Source organism: Chelonia mydas, chromosome 5 (genome assembly GCF_015237465.2).
Source record: "Chelonia mydas isolate rCheMyd1 chromosome 5, rCheMyd1.pri.v2, whole genome shotgun sequence".
Taxonomy (NCBI): Eukaryota; Metazoa; Chordata; order Testudines; family Cheloniidae; genus Chelonia; species Chelonia mydas.
The window spans coordinates 111,819,078-111,838,631 of record NC_051245.2 but is presented as its reverse complement, the minus strand read 5'-3'; the positions used below and the strand labels follow the sequence as shown (position 1 = coordinate 111,838,631).

Genomic DNA, 19,554 nt, shown 5'->3' with positions numbered 1-19,554 from the left:
CCTAGCTCTGGCACAGATTTGCTGTGTGACCTTGGATTAACCACCCTGTTTCACATTCTCCCTGTGTAAAATAAGGATAAGACTGCTTACCCATCTCAGAGGATTGTTGTGAGGGTTGGTTAGATAGGGTCAGACCTCTTCAGACCATAGTATGACCCTCATAGCGGGGCTAGAAGGGGAGTAAAACTGCTCCCTGCACTGCGTCCGTGCATCTTGACTTGGGCTCAGGGTAGGAGGGAGCAAGACTGGGACTTCCCTACCCAGGCAGGAGGGCAAGGAGTTCGAGTCAAGGCACTGCTGTCCAAAGCACACCCACCATCAAAGCTGCAAGGCACACAAGGGGAAATAAAGTGCACCCAGTAAACGGAAGGTACAAATTACTTCCCTCTGGGTCTGGGAACCATGAAGGACCCTTCTGGAAGAAGCACATTGCCCTTTGCACTGTGTATTGAGCAAAGAAGAAAGGCCTCTAGGGGGGGCCTCTATGGAGCAAAATCCTTTGCCTAAAATTACCCTGGCCAATTTTCGATGAGATCTAAAGCTGATCACAGTGCATCTAATTCACAAGCTAATACTATCATATCCATTTACCCACCTTTGCAGTTGTCAAAGGATTCAAACTGTCATTCATAGGAAGGAACCTTACCGTGTGAAGTTCCTTTCATCTATATTTAATATGGTAGCTCTATAAAACAGTTTGTAATGAATCCAGACTACAAATAAGAAAAAGTTCCAGCTTGAGATTCTATCAAAATTTCCTTGGAAACAAACCAACCTAGTAAAAAATACAAACAACCCCTAGCACTAAATGTTTCATCTTCATTAGCCTGAATTTTGTTTTCGCTGGAAGGGAACAACATATTCCATCTCTCCTGACTTAAGATCCAGATCTCAGACCATTTGCCTCCCCACAAGTCCCTTTTGCACCTGCTGGGTAATATGGTTTTGTAATCAGTAGAGAACACCTACAGTTGTTCATTCTGGGGCTTGGAAGGGAAATTAGTCATCCAAAAAACCAAAAAAGAGCCACCATGGCTAAACAACGAAGTAAAAGAAGCAGTGAGAGGCAAAAAGGTGTCCTTTAATAAATGGAAGTTAAATCCTAATGAGGAAAGTAGAAAGGAGCATAAACACTGGCAAATGAAGTGTAAAAATACAATTAGGAAGGCCAAAAAAGAATTTGAGGACCACTTAGCCAAAAACTCAAAAAGTCATAGCAAAAAAAATTTAAGTACATCAGAACCAGGAAGCCTGCTAAATAACCATTGGGGCCACTGGATGAGGTGGTGGTGGTGCTAAAGGAGCACTCAAGGACGATAAGGCCATTGCAGAGAAACTAAATGAATTCTTTGCATTGGTCTTCATGGCTGAGGATGTGATGGAGATTCCCAAACCTGCTCTAGTCTTTTTCGGTGACAGATGTGAGGAATTGTCCCAGATTGAGCTATCATTAGAGGAGGTTTGGGAACAAACTAATAAATTAAACAGCAATAAGTCACCAGGACCAGATGGTATTTACCCAAGGGTTCTGAAGGAACTCAAATGTGAAATTGCAGAACTACTAACTGTAGTCTGTAACTTATCATTTAAATCAGCTTCTGTATCAGATGACTGGAGGATAGCTGATGTGATGCCAATTTTTAAAAAGGGCTCCAGAGGTGATCCAGGCAATTACAAGCCTGTAAGCCTGACTTCAATACCGGGCAAACTGGTTGAAACTATAATAAAAAACAATATTGTCAGACATAAAGATGAACATAATTTGTTGAGGAAGAGTCAACATGGTTTTAGTACAGGAAAATCATGCCTCACCAATCTACCAGAATTCTTTGGGGGGGTCAACAAGCATATGGACCAAGGGGATCCAGTAGATATAGTGTACTTAGATGTTCAGAAAGCCTTTGACAAGGTCTGTCACTAAAGGCTCTTATGCAAAATAAGCTGCCACGGGATAAGAGGGAAGGTGCTTTCATGGATTGGTAACTGGTTAAAAGATAGGAAACAAAGGGTAGGTATAAATGGTCAGTTTTCAGAATGGAGAGAGGTAAATAGTGGTGTCCCCCAGGGGTCTGTTCTGGGACCAGTCCTATTCAACATATTCATAAATGATCTGGAAAAAGGGGTAAACAATGAGGTGGCAAAATTTGCAGATGATACAAAACTATTCAGGATAGTTAAGACCCAGGCAGACTGCGAAGAGCTAGAAAAGGATCTCTCAAAACTGGGTGACTGGGCAACAAAATGGCAGATGAAATTTAACGTTGATAAATGCAAAGTAATGCACATTGGATTGGAAAGCATAATCCCAACTATACATATAAAATGATGGGGTCTAAATTAGCTGTTACCACTCAAGAAAGATCTTGGAGTCAACTGTGGATAGTTCTCTGAAAACGTCCACTCAATATGCAGCGGCAGTCAAAAAAGTGAACAGAATGCTGGGAATAATTAAGACAGGGATAGATAATAGGGCAGAAAATATCATGTTGCCTCTATATAAATCCATGGTACGCCCAAATGGATAATGTGTGCAGATGTGGTCGCTCCATCTCAAAAAAGATATATTGGAACTGGAAAAGTCTCAGAAAAGGGCAACAAAAATTATTAGGGGTATGGAACTGTTTCTGTATGAGGAGAGATTAATAAAACTGGGACTTTTCAGCTTGGAAAGGAGACGGCTAAGGGGAGATATGATTGAGGTCTCTAAAATCATGATTGGTGTAGAGAAAGTACATAAGGAAGTGTTGTTTACTACTTCTCATAATACAAGAACTAGGGGTCACCAAATGAAATTAATAGGCAGCAGGAAGTATTTCGTCACACAACACATAGTCAACCTGTGGAACTCCTTGCCAGAGAATGTTGTGAAGGCCAAGAGCATAACAGGGTTCAAAAAAGAACTAGACAAATTCATGGAGGATAGGTCCATCAATGGCTATTAGTCAGGGATGGGCAGGAATGGTGTCCCTAGCTTCTGTTTGCCAGAAGAAATGAGCAACAGGGGATGGATCACTTGATGATTACCCATTCTGTTCATTCCCTCTGGGGCACCTGGCACTGGCCACTGTCGGAAGACAGGATACTGGCAGTGATGAGCTGCCAAAATCTTAACAACTGGTTCCCTCCTCACTTCAGGAGGGGGTCATTGCCCAACCCTGCCCCCCGGGACTCCTGCCCCATCCAACCCCCTCGTTCCTTGATGTGTCCCCCCCAGGACCGCTGCCCCATCCACCCCCCTCCCCTGTCTGCCCCCAGAACCAGGAAGGAGGGTCTCGTGGGCCACAGTGCCCACCCCACTCCTAAGAGCCAGAGGCACCTGCCGGGGGGCGAGGTGGGGAGTCCAGGCGATGCTTACCTGGGGCAGCTCCCAGGAAGCATCCGGCAGGTCCCTCTGGCTCCTAGGGGTGGGGGAGAGTAGCTGGGGGGGACCAGGGGGAGCAGCCGCTCCCCCACTGATCACATCAAAAGTGGCACCTTAGGCGCCAACTCCGTGGGTGCTCCGGGGCTGGAGCACCCACAGGGAAAATTCGGTGGGTGCAGAGCACCCACCGGCAGCTCCCCGCCCCACGCCTGGCCCCAGCTCACCTCCGCTCCGCCTCCGCCCCTGAACGTGCCTCCCTGCTCTGCTTCTCCACCCCCCACTCCCCCGGCTTCCCACAAATCAGCTGTTTGGCAGGAAGCCTGGGAGGGCTGAGAAGCAGGCAGCGGCTCGCGCTCAGGCCCAGGGTGGCAGAGGTGAGCTGGGGCGAGGAGCGGTTCCCCTGCGCGCCCCCCCACCGGGTTACCTGCTGCAGCGCGGGCAGCCCTCCTCGCGCCCCCCTCCCCCCAGCCCCAGCTCACCTCCGCCTCCCTGGGCCTGAGTGCGAAGCTGCCGCCTGCTTCTCAACCCGCCCCAGCTTCCCATGCGAACAGCTGATTCACGGGAAGCCTGGGGGGCGGAGAAGCAGAGCGGGGTGGCGCGTTCAGTGGAGGAGGAGGAGGCGGAGGCGGAGCGGAGGTGAGCTGGGGCCGGGGGTGGGGCAGGGAGCTGCTGGTGGGTGATCTGCACTCACCAGATTTTCCGGTTGGGTGCTCCAGGGCTGGAGTACCCATGGAGTCAGCACCTAAAGCACCACTTTTGGCCGGTTAAATTTAGAAGCCCTTTTAGAACTGGTTGTCCCTCACGGAACAACCAGTTCTAAAAGGGCTTCTAAATTTAACAACCAGTTCTAGCAAACCGGTGCAAACCGGCTCCAGCTCACCACTCGATACTGAGCTAGATGGACCTTTGGTCTGACCCAGTAGGGCCATTCTTATGTTCTTATCACTTTATGAAAGCAAGTGAACAGTGGTTTTTAAGAGCAACAACAAATATCACAATGGCTATGAGCTGCTAAGGGACTCGCTACATGTGGAAATTTACCAGCATAACTATACCAATGTAGTTATACCGGTATAACTCCTCGTATGAACACTGTGGAGTAAGAATGTCCACATGGGGAGTTATACCAGTAGCATTCTACCAGTATAACAATGTTGGTAAATTTCCTTGAGTAGACAAAGCCCTAAGGTTCAACTGTGATGAGTGCTGTAGGAAAGCCTAGAAATAAAGATAAATACAAGGTGCTAGAAAACTACAGTGTTTTCTTACAAACAAACAAACAACACTACACTACACTATTACCTCGTTAGTATCACACAACTTGCCAATTTAAACTGATAATCAAAGCTGATCTCAAACAATTTCCCCACTACAACCAAACTGGAGATCTTTTGGGCTTCCCTTCAGGGTTAATGACAGCAACGCCTTGAAGATCAGTGGGAAATGGAAAGATCAGTATTACTCACAATACAGACTCCACAAAACATTCCAGGAACCACCTGAGTCACTTGGTGAGGTCAATCCATAAGTAGCTTCTGCTTACTCTGGAATTGCATCAGTCTGCTTGTCTATTCAGCCCCAGCTCTGACAGACACACAATTAGACATAATGCCAGTGCCACTGGCCCAGGATAACCAAGCCTGAATTTGGAAAGCAAAGGCACAATGCCAAAATGGAGCGAAGGCTGCTGCAGCAGTGACTTTAATAGGAGTTTTACTTGATTAAGGACCACAGAATTTGACACATTGTGGGCATCAAGAAAGAGCCACGGGTATGTACCAGGATTAATTCTGAAGCTCATCTCCAATACCATTGACAAAATGGTTAGCTTATAGGAGGGGTAAGGAACCCTGCGGGTAGGTCTTCAGAGCTTTTTAAAGAACAGCCTCCTACCTAACATTTAGGTGTAGATTCAACCATGAGTCACACTGGATTCCACTAGCACAGCCCAGAGCATGAGGCAGAACATCTGCCATCTATCCCTTCTATTGGTGATCTACAAGAGTGTCAGTGCCATTTGCACCTGTGGCTGTGAATCAAGCTCTTGCTCTATTTTTTTCATTTGCAAACTGTAGTGAATGGAAAGCTGTTGCTTCTTCTGCACACTGCTAAGCTCTAGTCTTAGTGCACTGAATTCCAGTGATAACGCAGAGAGGTCAAACACAGAAAGCTGGGAGATTTGTGGAGGGAAAAAATCCTAGCGGCATTCATTTGAATTTTAGACTGAATTCACACTCGCCATATTCACAGCCCTCTTGTGTACTCTTTCTGTGAAGATTCGTGCAATTGTTTGCACCCTGAGCATTAGTGAAATACATTAGGCTCATTTGTTTTAATGTTCATGAAAGTAAATGCACCTTCCACAAGCATTCACACCAGAAACCTGATCTTAAGAGAGTTTCACCCATCCAATCCAGGACAGAAACAACACCATGGGTTCAGCTGATCTATCGTAAGTAGCTGCTGAAAATTCAAAGTGCAAGTCAGAGTTAGGAATGCAAAGGAAGAAATTTGACTAATAATTTCAAACAACAAATACATTGAAGAGAGTGGCAATCTGTTCATACACATGAATAAAAAGAGACTCAAAACTCTACATTATTTATTACAAGTTATTCACTTGGCTCTGCCCATGCATTTGCATGCAGGTAGATCTTACTATTTTGGACAGCCATTCAAATATATAGCCTACCTATTTATTCCTGCTTTTAAAATGTCCTCATCATCATTTATAGGCACTAATGATCATCTGGCCATGGTGATTTTTATAGCCTGATTTTCTGTCTTGCTCACTCTTCAGTCTCTAGCACAGTATTACAACTTGTCAAATAATAGGGTCATCATAGCATTGCACATGCTATAACAGCAGAGGTGAACCTGCACCAAACGCCTCATAATACACTTCATGTTTCTAAAATGGACAAACAAAACCTTGAATCTGAACACTCCCAAACTAGATGGTGCAAAATCCAGATTTAAATCCCACCATTTGATTCTGCCCATTATAGAGAATGTTTGAGCTGTGCACTTGAGTCAAGACTTATATCCTAGGTTTTGTGTAAGTTCCACATCTACGCAAAAGAAGCACGCATGTATGATATATTTGTGAAGTGTGTTTTGGTCCACTCTTCTGGCTATACACACACATTACACATTGCAGATAACAACCTACTACTGCCATCTGCTAATTGAGTTATTTCAGTAGCTCAAGTGGAAGTCCAGATTCCAGTGCTGAAAGTCCCAGTCTCAAAATCTGCTGACAGTCTGTGGTGAATGCTGTTACGCACACAGCATATTCTTGTGCATTCTTTACTCACTGTATGGAGATCAGAGTTTGGACACAACTCTTCTGAAATTAGCTGCAAAACTCTCAAATGAACCGGGCAAATGAAAAACAAATTCAACTAAACCAGCTAGGTTTTGTAACTCTAATATTCTTAATGCTGCTGGCATAAACTGGACAAACTGCAAGGGTATTGTTATCGACATGAGACAGCTATACGTGTCAGACCAACAATGCATCTTTAATCTTGTTTACATACAGAAGTTGCACTGGTTTAACTTAAATTAGTTTTCAAACCAAATTAGATAAACAGGTATAAACACCTTTGTAGACACTTTGATTTCAATTTAAAAATGGCTTATTTCAGTTTAGCTTAAGCCTGTTACTAATCAATTTTAACTAAAAGAAAATAAGCCTCCCTTTGGCTGAAATAAGAGTGTGCACACAAGTTTTTGAGCTGCTTTAACTAAATCAATTTAAAAATCGCAGCTTTAGTTCAATTGATGCAACATTGCATGTACACAGCCCAAAGACAAGTACTGTAACATATTACTGAGGCATCTACATCTCTTATTAGAACTAATATGAACCCAGTTCAAAAATAAAAACAATGCAGCTGCAGTAATGCAGACAGAAGAGGCATCTCACACTCTTCTGAACCAACTCAACTGTTTGACAAAGAAGAATATAGATTGAAACCCAGAGTGCACAGTGTTGCCAAACAGAAAATTGAAAACAGACTTCATTGGGGTGTAGGACATCAATTACCAGAAAGATATTCTTGTAAACAAAGTATTACAGACCATGTCCACCTCCACCATGATTGTATGTACAGTCCACTAAAAACACTGCAGAATAAGGCAGCTTTTGGATTTAAAAGCTGAGCTATTTTGCGTATCATGGACAAGGTTTTATATAGAATTTGCATGCATATATAATGTGTGTATGCAAATATACACATACATTTTCATGGCTAATTGCCATCAGTGTGAACACAGTCATGGCAATTGCACGTGCAAATAACAAGTATATGTGCAATTGGCCATTTTCATATGGAGTTTCTATGAGGGCATTTACAAGTGGCAGTAACTGTGTGAGCAAATTAGTCATGATTGTATACAGGTGCTTTTCGGAAGAACAGTAACACAAGCACTCCATATATGACTGTTGTATTAACATTGAGGAAACTATAGTGATTGGTGCTGCTGTAAAATCAAAGTTATATGTCGCAATAGGTAGCTTTTGTCACTGGCCAGTATGGGTGTGAATGCTACTGACCCACAATCAATCCACAAATTTAACTCGTTGCAGTAATACCTGCATGACCAGAATTCTTTTCACCAAATACTTTGATACCAATTATGTTTCCATGAGAAAACAGTTTCTTTACATAGCAGGAAAGAAGGCAGCAGCCATAGCACATACCCAAAAAGCGTGCTGTTCTAAATGTAAAGTGATCCTTCCCAGAATAAGGGGATGCTAATGGGTCTCTAGGAGACCATTGTTTCTGTGTACTTTGAGAGGCTAGTTAATTCAAGAAGCAAACAAGCCTACCTTATGGAGCAGGTCGTGCCTGGCATTATCCTCAAGATGCTGCTACCTCTGGGGGGATTCCAAAAGCAGGGATAAAAGAGAGTACATGTCATGGATACAAAATATTTCAAATGGAAAACATTTAAGTATTTGTTTTTATTTAATCGTACTTCCATATATAGAATGTGCCTATCAGCCAGCCTGTAGGTACACTGACAATCAAAAACACCATTTAATATCAGTCAAAACTATGTTAGAGTAAGCAAAATAACTCCTCTTTCAAACCCCATCCCATCTCTCCAATAACCTCCCCAAATAAAATCTGGGTAAAGCTGTAGTTTGAGAAACCTCAGAGTTGCCTGAGGAATAGCACATACCAGTAATCCAGTCTCCAGGCATCAAAGATAAGGATCACCCTTTTGAGGCTGGCATCTGAAAGAAAGGATACCGAACTCCTCAACAAGTGCAAGACAGATTGAAGCACTTTTGACCTCTGCTGTTCCCTGAATCCATAAACAGCTATACATTCAACAGGATCCTTAGGGCTTGAAGTGGGTTAACAATAGGTAGGCAAACTACTGAACTGAAGTAGTATCTATGACCTCCATCATATCGTCTGGTTCCCCTCAGCCAGCCAGCATTACTTCTGCCTCACCAGGATGCAGCTTTAATGAGCTAGCTAAGCCATACTCAGCCAGGCACTGGGAAAGCCAAGCACCCATAGGCCAATGGCCAACAACAGAGTATCATCTTGAAACGGATAGCCCTGCAGTGTAAACCATCTCAAAAGCTCCCTCAACACGTTTTATAGACAGTGAACAGAAGGGATCAGACAACAGAGCCCTGTCAGACCTTACATGAAAGAATACTCAAAGCAGATGAGCAGTCATCCATTGCTACCTTCCCACCTTTCATAAAGAAAAAGGTAGCCACGTAAACACAACTCCATCTACCCCTATCAGAATCTGCAAGCATATTAACAATACCATTTAGTCAACAAATCTATCGCATTCTCCATGTCCTGGGCACAAACGTTCCAAAAATTGGGTGCCCGCAAAGTATTAGTTTCAAAGTAATCGGAAAGAATTCTGGTCATGCAGGTATTACTGCAACCAAATCAACCAAGGTCCCCCTGCACCCACACAGGTCTAGGTGCCAGATTGCAGCCCAGGCCTAGGAGCACAATCACCATGATTTCAGTCACACACACAACAAACTAAGGTTACATGACTTATTGCCTGCTGTAAGCTGTTGCGGCTGAAAGTGTACAGATATATTCAGAGGAATTCTCTTTAAAATCTGGGTTTTGAATAGTGTGTGCAGCAGATCTTCGATGGAGCTAAAAACATATATAGTCAGGATATATTCTGCTACAAGTAGGTTCCCCCAGCCACCACTTTAATAAGCTCAAGCTTATTTTAAAGTCCATCTTGGATAAAATGAGAACCAACTTCAGGCCCACATTGAGCCTTCCCAGCCAAGAAGACTAGAGGGGTTTCCATTAATCACTGGTGGTACCAGAAACACCAAAGGGGGCAGGGAGGAATGGAGAGTGGCCCCATCTCCCCTCCACACTGGCTGATATACCCTTGTGCTCTGTGCTCATAAGAGTGGATGCTGCATCCTCTGAAATGGGTTTAGCAGTAGCTGCTTTCCTCCCAGATTGCTGAAGTGCCTCCTGTAAGCACAGTGTCTCTGGGAGCTTCTGCTGGGCAGTGGAGGGGGGAAATGATCTCAGTAGCACTGTCTAATCGGGGCTGTAGCTTAAAATCAAAATTTAGCCCCAGACCTTTTGAGATGCACCCGTCACTTGTTTGAATCCACATACAGTACAGGTTAGGTTGGGCAAGCACTGAAGCAGTTAAATGCATGTTCTCTTTAGACTCAAAAATCTATTGATAGCTCCAGGAAAGAGAAGGATGCTTAAAGAAAGTACAAGTGTTAGAGAGACAGGACTCAGATTGCTACGGCTTCTGCCTTTTATCCCCCTTTTTCCAGTTTAAGAGGGTTTTTTTAAAGCTATACCTATGTGTTCTACAATCCAAGGTTCTGCATCAGAGAGACCTGTATTTCTGTGTTTTGAGTCCATTGCCACTTGGGTAAACATTGTACTTTTCATTGGATATAAGTCATTAAAGTCAGTAAACACCAAAAAATGAATAAAACAGCAACTTACATATTTTTAACAGCTCTGAGTTAGAACCACTTTGCACTGGGGAAGTAGAACAGATGCTTGTTTCTAAATGGTAGAGCCCCCAACTGGGAATATGCCAGTAATAACTATTGCCATCTGTTTTCAACTGTTCTTTTTACCTAGCTCTCCTAGATTCATATTTGAATTCATAGCCATATATTTCCACTAGGAGGCAATGGGAACAGGGTAAGTAGGAATTCTCCCATGTGCTCTCACCTTTATTAAATAAGAACCCTCAGTAATTACTGGTCTGCAAGATCTCTATAAAATGATAAATTAGGGGTAATTCTTCAAGGATAATATCGTGACAGCAGTTGTCTCATAACCACTTTTCATTTCTGCTCTCACGTATTTCCCCTCCCCTGTTTACTTTCTTTCCTGCTGCTCTGTCACCTAATTTCTTTCCAGTTAGCATATAAATGGGAAATGCTTACATTACAACTACTGCTGGACAGACCAGATTCCTATGGGACTATGTTCACCCTTTCTGGAAACGAAGGACTCCACATAGACACCGAGGTCTGTCCACATGGAGTCACATGCAGGATTAGGGCCCCTGTGTGCACTCAGGGCTCATCAATGTATAAATCCCTCAAGACATATCATTTATTGTGCCTCTACGTTCATACGCTGTGGTTGCAACAGTGTCTAAGTCAGTAGAGCATTTACATGGCATAAGAGAAGGTATACTCAGAGACTTTGTTTTTAGTGTTAATTGCCCCAAATGTTTATTTCAATTCCTCAAATTCAATTTTTGTTAATTATCGTTAGACTTAAAAATCTGCTTTTAAAAAAACAGCAACATTCTGACAGAGATGGCATCCTTTTACCTCGGTTGTTTGCTACTGATGTGGTGTAATCCACTGATCAATGGTACAGGTCCCCCTCCGTGCCCAGTCCACAGAGGACATGAGTTTATTACAAGCCCAACTAAACAGCCTTGGCTCTTTCCCCCTTATGTGGGAGACACCATCTTGACTGATGCACCAGGGATTGAAATGGGGCCATAGCCTACGCTAAAAAGCCAACGCTGTGTAGGTGGTTGCTGTAACAGACTTGTATCCTCTGTGGTCAGGTGCAGAGGGGGCCCGGTAACACACAGTCACCTGTGATTTACAGTCCTACCACCAGGGACAGACTATTCAGGATGCTGAAAGCACCCTAACATGTCTGGTAAATGGCCTACTATTTTTTTAGCTTGACCTGTGGGATTAGTGACCAATTTAAAGAATGATTTTACATGAATTACTGGCAATTCAAACTAATGTTATGTATCACGAGAAAGATGGGAGCCCCATCTATCCAAAGGATTTATATGCACTTTCTTTAAGGCTTGGTGAGAAAGATACTGGACATTAAATTTTCATCATTCTGATTACCATCCTGCCTTTTCCCTCTTCAACTTCAATTTAACCTGATTTTACTGGGCTCATTGTCACAAGACTCCTTGGAGCTAAAACAAATGCTGTCCACCATCCAAAACCTTGTGATGCCTTTTGTCTGCATCTCTCACTCTAGCAATTCACAAGAATCTTGGCTGCTAACAGTCATGCCAGAATTTAACTGCAGGTCAAAGCAAGACTATAATCAGAAGGGCCTGGTTTTATGATAGAATTTTCAATACTATTGTTGTTACTGAATATTAAAGGGACACAATCAACTTTAAAAAAAAATAATCTAATTTTTTTTGCTCTCTAACATCAGAAGTAATACCTACGAATAATATGATTGAAAGAGATCAGAGAAAAAAATATTTCTCTCCAGTTCTTCTAGTATATTTTGTGCATTTGACAGCACAGCATGTGTGTAGTTAGTTTCATTGTTTCCCCTGTGTCTGGTAAGTCATTGCCCCATTGTTTGTGTGCATCTTCCATGCAGAAACAGAGGAGAGTAAATCATTTTAAAATGTAGAAAAATGAAATTGAAGACCCACAACTGTCAGAGAGAGTCAGCAGTAGGTGTAGCTTTTGTTGAGTAGACTTCAAGTTGATGATGTCCCTTTAAGCCAGGCAAAATACCTCAGTAGTTTCACAAAAGAAAAAGCAATGTTAATATTTGTAATCTGCTTGCAAATCCCTTTCCCAGGAAGATCTGAGAAGTCATCTGAGTCCCACACCTAACACCCACTGCCTAACTACAAACCTACCTACCTCTCACCAACGCACACACCCCATTTTTGAGTTATTGCTGTGATGTCTGAATTAGATTGTAAACTCTTCAGAGCAGAGGCCTGTCTTTTCATTTGCTCTGTAATGTGCTAGGGACAACTACAGTTCTGTATAAATAATAAATAAGTGCCTTTTCCACAGTGCAGAAGGGGCACCCTCCACAATAACTATCACGGTGAACAATTTCCCCAAGTGTTACAGAAAAGTAATGTATCTTTCACTGTAACTTTTCCATGGGCCTGATCCTCCAGGGAAAAGGGGGCTTCCTGAGACAAGCTGAGTGCCCTCACTTCCCACTGGTTCATGTGAGTTGAGCATGCTTGTCGCCTCTCAAGAAGTGTCCGATAGCTTGCAGGATAAAATCCAATTTGCATCCTCTCCAACTGTACCAAATTTGTAGTCACACTTCCCATTAGTATAAGCAGGTGCAGTGAAGTTAATGTAGTTGACACCAATTTATACCAGTGATCAATTCAGGCCCACAGTATGTGTATTTCAGGCCAAATAGCTGGTACCTCCATAAATTCCCTAGTATCTAAATTTTAAAATGTGCTTTCATAGTAGGGAAGAGTAATTCGCTCCACGGCAGGGATTAGGGAGTGAAATTCTAGGGCCTGATGTGACAGATATTGCAATCCCATGCGCTATCTTTTGGGGACCGTATTGTGTTAAGTTTATGGATCATTGTGGGCTAGGGATGGTATGCATCTCCAGAGGGAAGGGTTACCGCAATTCCTCTAGGAACTCAAAGCAGTCTGTGTGTGTGAGGTGGGGAGGGACAAGGGTGATTAAGGTGAAACATTTATGTTGAAAACACCTCCAGAGAGGTACCACCCGTGGGGAGGCTCACATATACTAGTTCAAACTGGGTTTTCCAGAGACAAAACAGACAAAAAAAGAGCTTTTGGCATAAAAAGGATGTGTTTAAACTGACTTGGGGTCTTCTTTCTGATACAACAAACAGATGGAACCTTGTGTCCTAGGGGGGACCCCAACCCTTGCAGAAGGGTTGGAAAGACTTTGGCCTACTAGGGTCCCATAAAACTGATGGATGACTTCTGTTATGTTTAGTGTGCATTTAAATCTGTTTTCATTATGTTTCCTGAGTTTTGCTTTTACCTTAACAATGAATATGCTTGCTTCTAAAGAGCTATGTGGTAACTGCTGGCAATAAACTGTTCGTAGCCTTCAGAAAGCACAGCACAGACACTGACCTTCAGGGACACTTGTTGGGTGGGGATATAGTATAAAACCCCCAGTCAGATAGGAATGGGACAAGGGACATGGTGATAGGTGGAGACCTGCAACCTAACTGGGAACTCCTGGAGTGAACCAAGAGGGGGCAATACAGGTGCAGTTACCCTGAATTGTGACACCTCTGTTATGTCAGATGAGATGACCAAAGAGGTCCTTCCTGGATTTTTTTCTATGAACTTATATTGCAGGAAAATGCATAGTTCTAGTAAGTTAACAGACGTAAATTTTCTGGAGTATCTCACTTGAATGCATCCGATGAAGTGAGCTGTAGCTCACGAAAGCTTATGCTCAAATAAATTTGTTAGTCTCTAAGGTGCCACAAGTCCTCCTTTTCTTTTCACTTGCTTAGAAACTTCAAGTATACCAAATTCTCTCTCTCAACTGTTGGAGGGTACATTAAGGTGCGTAGATACTACAAGTATTATCCCCAGGTTTTCATAATGCCTGCAAAGCACTCTGGAGAAAAAAAAGCATCAAATACTATTTTCAAATTTGAAATAAATCAGAATGATTTGCCACAAAGTGCACGTATACAAATAACTCACAATGAAGGTGAAGAACATTAAACAGCTGCCTTGAGTACTCATGCCATCCCTTTAGAAGATACTGTTGAAGTAACATTTTCCCAATGAAGCTTGGGGTTGAATCCTGCAAACTCTTAATACATGCAATAGTCCCAATGAGACTGAGTAAAACTATCCCCAGGAGTAAAGTTATTCACATGCATACATCTTTGCAGGGCAGGAGCCTTGCAGATTTTCAGAACACACTGGGCTAAAAAGACATTATTGAGGAACAATGATCTTTTGGTTAAGACACTAGACTGGGACTGAGGGGACCTGAGTTGAATTTCCACCTCTGACTGTTTATATGTTGGGCAAAAGAAGTCTCTCTGTGCCTTAGATACCTCTCCATAAAATGGGAATAATACTTCATCTCTCCGACTCTTTGTCTTGCTTCTTTAGAGTGTAACCTCGTTAGGGTGGGAACTCTCTCTTACAGTGGAAGCCTGAGCTTGCTTGGGCCCTCCAGACACTGCTGCAATATAACCAACAATTCACCGCTCCTTGCCTTGATGTCATTGTTTCAGTGGTCAACAGTGTTAGATGCCATTTGATAACAAAGCAAAAAATCCTGTTCCCTCCCTATTGCCATCTACCCCCCAAGCGCACACACTTACACAGAGTGAATACCGAACCACATGCACTGTGAAGTGGCATCAATAGCTGCTCAGTGATTATCCAAACTACCAGGGCCAGCCTTAGGGAAAATGGCACCCTGGGCGACCTTGTATTTTGGTGCCCTTGGCCCTGTGGGCGTGGCTCCTCACTCCCCCCACCCACACACACACACACACAGACCCCAAGGGGGGCACAGAGGAACATTGAGGGGGTGAGCCGTGTCTGTGTGCCACCACTCCACTCTCCCCACCTCCAGTTCCTCTCCCAGGAGGAAGCAGGGAGAAATCTGTGTGCCCCCCCATGCAACACTCCTCTGCCAGCCCGGAGCAGTTCCTGACACTACACTTCTGCGCCCCTTTGACCACTGGTGCCCCTGGGCGGTCACCCGGGTCGCCCACCCCTAAGGCTGGTCCTGCAAACTACCACCTCCCCTTCTACCCCTGGTAATTTACACATTTCCTCCATGGAGCTGGACACAATCAACATGTAGCCTTATCAAGATGACTCTGACAGCTTTTACTGTACTATGTTTTTACTAAATGATTTCAGGGTGGGAAAATATATTAATCCACCTTTCTATGTTAGGAGCAGATGGCAGAAATATAAAGATTATGGAAAACTATACAACTGTAACTATTTCAACAAAGCTTTTTTTTTTTCCCCCTCTTCCCCTCTTTAAGACTAGAAACAGAGAGAGAGAGAACACAGACTGGGACATAAATTCTGAGCTCCTAATTTTTGTTCTCTTTGCACCTACTGTACATGCTCATGTTAGTTTCTCCTTGCTTGGGCAATAGTAATAAAGAAGAGAGAGAAAAATATTCCCTATTCTGATTACCAAGTTAGGATAAGCGGCAGAGAGTCCTGTGGCACCTTATAGACTAACAGACGTATTGGAGCATAAGCTTTCGTGGGGGTGTCCCCACTTCATCAGATTCAAGTTAGGAGAGAGGTTACATGTTGTTTTATCCAGATGCTTCTGACCACTGCATGACTCCTAAGAAAACTGATATAATACTTAAAGGTTAAGCACCACAAACAAATTTGCCTCATGATGGGAGAAATGTCAGGGAAAAGAATTAATTAAATGCGAAAAGACGTCCCTCTGTATCCAAAGTCCTACCTTGCAGTTACATCAAGATCTTACGGTTCTAAAATGTCATATTCATTTATTTAGCCTTTTTAAAATAAAAAGAGAAAGTGAGAGCAAGAGGAGAAAAGGAAGAGCAGACTGCACTTTGAGCAAGGTTAATAATAAGCAGAACTTTATTGCTGTGCAATATGTTTTCTTGAAAATAAATTGTTGAATATCAAAAGCCAGGTACCGCAGACCATAGTTGCAAACTATAAATGCTCAATGTGAAAAATACAAATGTTTAATGCCAAAGACATTTTGGCTCTGAGTTATCATATTCAGACACTTTGTAGAACTCGGAAATCGTATAATAAATAAGGTGGGGGAGAACCATAAAAAGCCTTAAAAAAAAGAATATGAAAGCTCCTTGAAGAATCTACATCTCTACCCTAATTCAATGGAAAATACATTTAAGGGGGGAAAACGCTTGACAGATGTAAACAAATCACATTACCTTTCCCTCGAAATATTATGACATTCAAACCTTGGTGGGCTGCTTAAAAAGGGCTAATGCAATCCTTGAATAGATAAACAGGGGAATCTTAAGCATGAGTAAGGAGGTGATATTACCTATGTATTTGGCACTGGTGCAACTGCTACTGGAATAGTGTGTTCAGTTCTGGTGTCCACAATTCAAGAAGCAAGTTGATAAATTGGCGGGTTCAGAGAATAGCTACGAGAATGATTAAAGGATTGGAAAACAAGCCTTATAGTGAAAGATTCAATCTGTTCATCTTAACAACAAGAAGTTTAAGGGATGATTTGATCACAGTTTATAAGTACCTACATGTGGGAAACAGAAATTTAATACAGGGCTCTTCAATCTAGCAGATAAAAGGTATAAGAAGATCCAATGGCTGGAAGTTAAAGCTAGCCAAATTCAGACTAGAAACAAGATTTAAAAAAAAAAAACACAGTGAAGGAATTAACCACTGGAACACCTTTACCAAGGGTTGTGGTAGATTTTCCATAACTGGAAATTTTTAAATCAAGATTGGATGTTTTTCTAAAAGATTACTCTCAAGTTCAAACAGGAATTCATTCAGGGAAGTCCGCTGACCTGTGTTATGCAGAAGGTCATACTAGATGATCACACTGATCCCTTCCAGCTTTATAATCTATGAAAGCAGAATGCTTCTTCTGCCTCTACTAAAATTTCGGAAACCAGTAAAAAGGATCAGTCATGATGAGTAATATGTACTCAGCTGTGCAACCTTATGGGCGCAATTTTGCACATGTACATATCTAATCAGTAATCTCAATGCATGGTTAACAACAGGTATTGGTAAATTGCAAAGATACACATTACATCAGCCTCACATGATGATGAAACCAAGAACACAAACTGATGCTGGATTTCAGTATGGATCTGGCTGAAACCTAGTGAACTGACTGTCACCTTATCATGGCAGTCCATGGCAAGCTGCTGCACGAGAGCTGCCCAGCCCTTGTGGGATCAGACCCTTATTATTGATTTTACAAAACTGTATTCAGAACTGGTTATTGTTCATTATTCAGAGAGTTAGCCTTAAAGTAAAAACATGAATTTCTTGCATTAATCCCTAATGCCTTTTGGGGGATGTCCTGCACCACTATCTAGAAAACCTCATAGTAACATATATGTATTAGTGAAGTGTGTAAACACTCCCTCCCAGTTCAGGAAAATTCACAGTGAACAATTTAACCAGACCCTGATATTCTCAGTGTTGCTGCCTAGAGCTGGCACTGCTTTTTCTATTACATACAATGGGTTATTTCTAAGACAGTGCTCTGTTAAAAAAAAAGAAGCTTAAAATCAAAATAGGGAAGAGTCAGACAGATTGTGCATCCATTATTGAGGGGGTGGAATAAATATGCAGGATACTAAACTTTGAAAAGTAGCTACTGAAATGAAACTGCTTTGTGACTAATTCTTAGAAACATTCTGAAAATGCAAACTTGAACTGAAATGATCAAGGTGAAGGCATCCAATGAAAGTTAGCACCAGTACAACAAATAATGGTAGCAGAAAGAGATACAGAATATGTGACAACAAGTTGCGGTGACAAGGTTATCTAGGAATGAATTTAGGGTGGCTGCATTATTTAAATTACATAAATTATGCAGATACAGTAACACTCCTGGATAGGTCATCAGTGGGAACTGAACCAACTGGGACCTCTGTACCTAAAAGCATGAGTCTCTACCACTTGAGTTAAAGGACTATGTCCATCAGTTCAAGGACAGCAGAAGACTCAAGACCTCTGTACATTACTGGGCACTGAAAGAGGACAAAGCCATGTTGTGTGAGTTGCACAGACTATCACATGAGTGCCAACTTACAGCACAGCCAGGCATTTAGCATATTCTACCTCATTTACAGAAAAATGATTCTAGAAAGTTTCTAGAGAAATTTTACTTGAGCTTTTTTTTAAACCCTCTGTGACCAAGCAGGTCACAACAGAGCATGTGTAAACCCAAGAAGACAACTGGTGCAAGGGTTGCTGTAACAATGTACGTAACTTGCATTAAACCCCTTTACTGAGTTCCTAATAACATTCTAAGGGTGAGGTACAAAGGAAAACCTCTATCTTCCAACTCCTCTTATTTTGGAAAGTACACATTTGGAGATTCTTACCTGCAGGCAACGTTTACTGTGTCTTTCTCTGGAGTCAGAGTGGCTCCAGAATGTTTACAGCTAAGTGCTGGACTCCATTTTGGGTCAAGCAAGGGGGGCTTGTAAGAGCAGCTATTTATAATTTTATGTGGCACCACATGCTGTTAGGAATGTAAGGAAAGCAGCACTGCAGTGCTCCACTCAAGAGTGGAAAACTGCCAAATATTATTTGGGTTGGTTTGTTTGGGGTGCTTTATTGGTGATGGTTTCTTCCTGGCTACAAGGAGTAAGGTGGGAGAATGATTTAATGAGGTGGGGAAAATATATATGTATTAAAAAAAAGCGGGGGACTGCAAGGAAAGGTGGAGGGAGCTGACTGGCTAGAACCAATGGAGAGTGGAACTTGGGAATGACAAAGCTAGTCTCCAATGCTCGGAACTTACTCCATTTTAAGGGCCCAATGAGCCCTGGAATTTGTTGCAGGGCAGGAATGTTCCCCGGGTGAGGAATTCTGCATAGGTAAGGATTAGAAATGCTTAGATCTCAGATCAAGGGTTTTTAATGGCTGTCTCCTTGTCCAAAAGGGGGTGATGAGTTTATACGTTTTTAGTATTGGAACGCTCTGAATTAAGATACACTTTTCATGGGCTTTCAAATTAAAAGTCCCTTATGCTGATACTAACGACAATGAGATCCTGATCATTTTCTGCCTTACCTCTCTCCACTGTATTTGAATCTATGACCCACATTTCCCATGCTACAATTGGAGTGTGACACACTCCACCTTCAAAGCCATGCTCCCAGTGCTCAGGTTTCAGAGGGAGAGAAAAAGGTTTTAGAAAAAAA

At 42.5% G+C, this 19,554-nt stretch overlaps 1 long non-coding RNA gene across 4 annotated transcripts in view; it reads right to left on the bottom strand.

The window, feature by feature from the left end:
• LOC122465910 overlaps nt 1-18,809 on the bottom strand; it is a 93,703-nt gene extending 74,894 nt beyond the window's left edge. For 2 of the 4 annotated variants that reach the window (XR_006291051.1, XR_006291052.1), the window contains exons 1-3: nt 18,730-18,807; nt 8,555-8,609; nt 8,199-8,246 (exon numbers count right to left, since the gene is read on the bottom strand). This is a non-coding gene — a long non-coding RNA (uncharacterized LOC122465910). Of the gene's footprint in view, nt 1-8,198; nt 8,247-8,554; nt 8,610-18,729 lie in introns of all 4 variants that reach the window. The other 2 variants (XR_006291053.1, XR_006291054.1) reach the window with 2 other exon arrangements.
• Between the last annotated feature and the right edge of the window lie 745 nt (nt 18,810-19,554).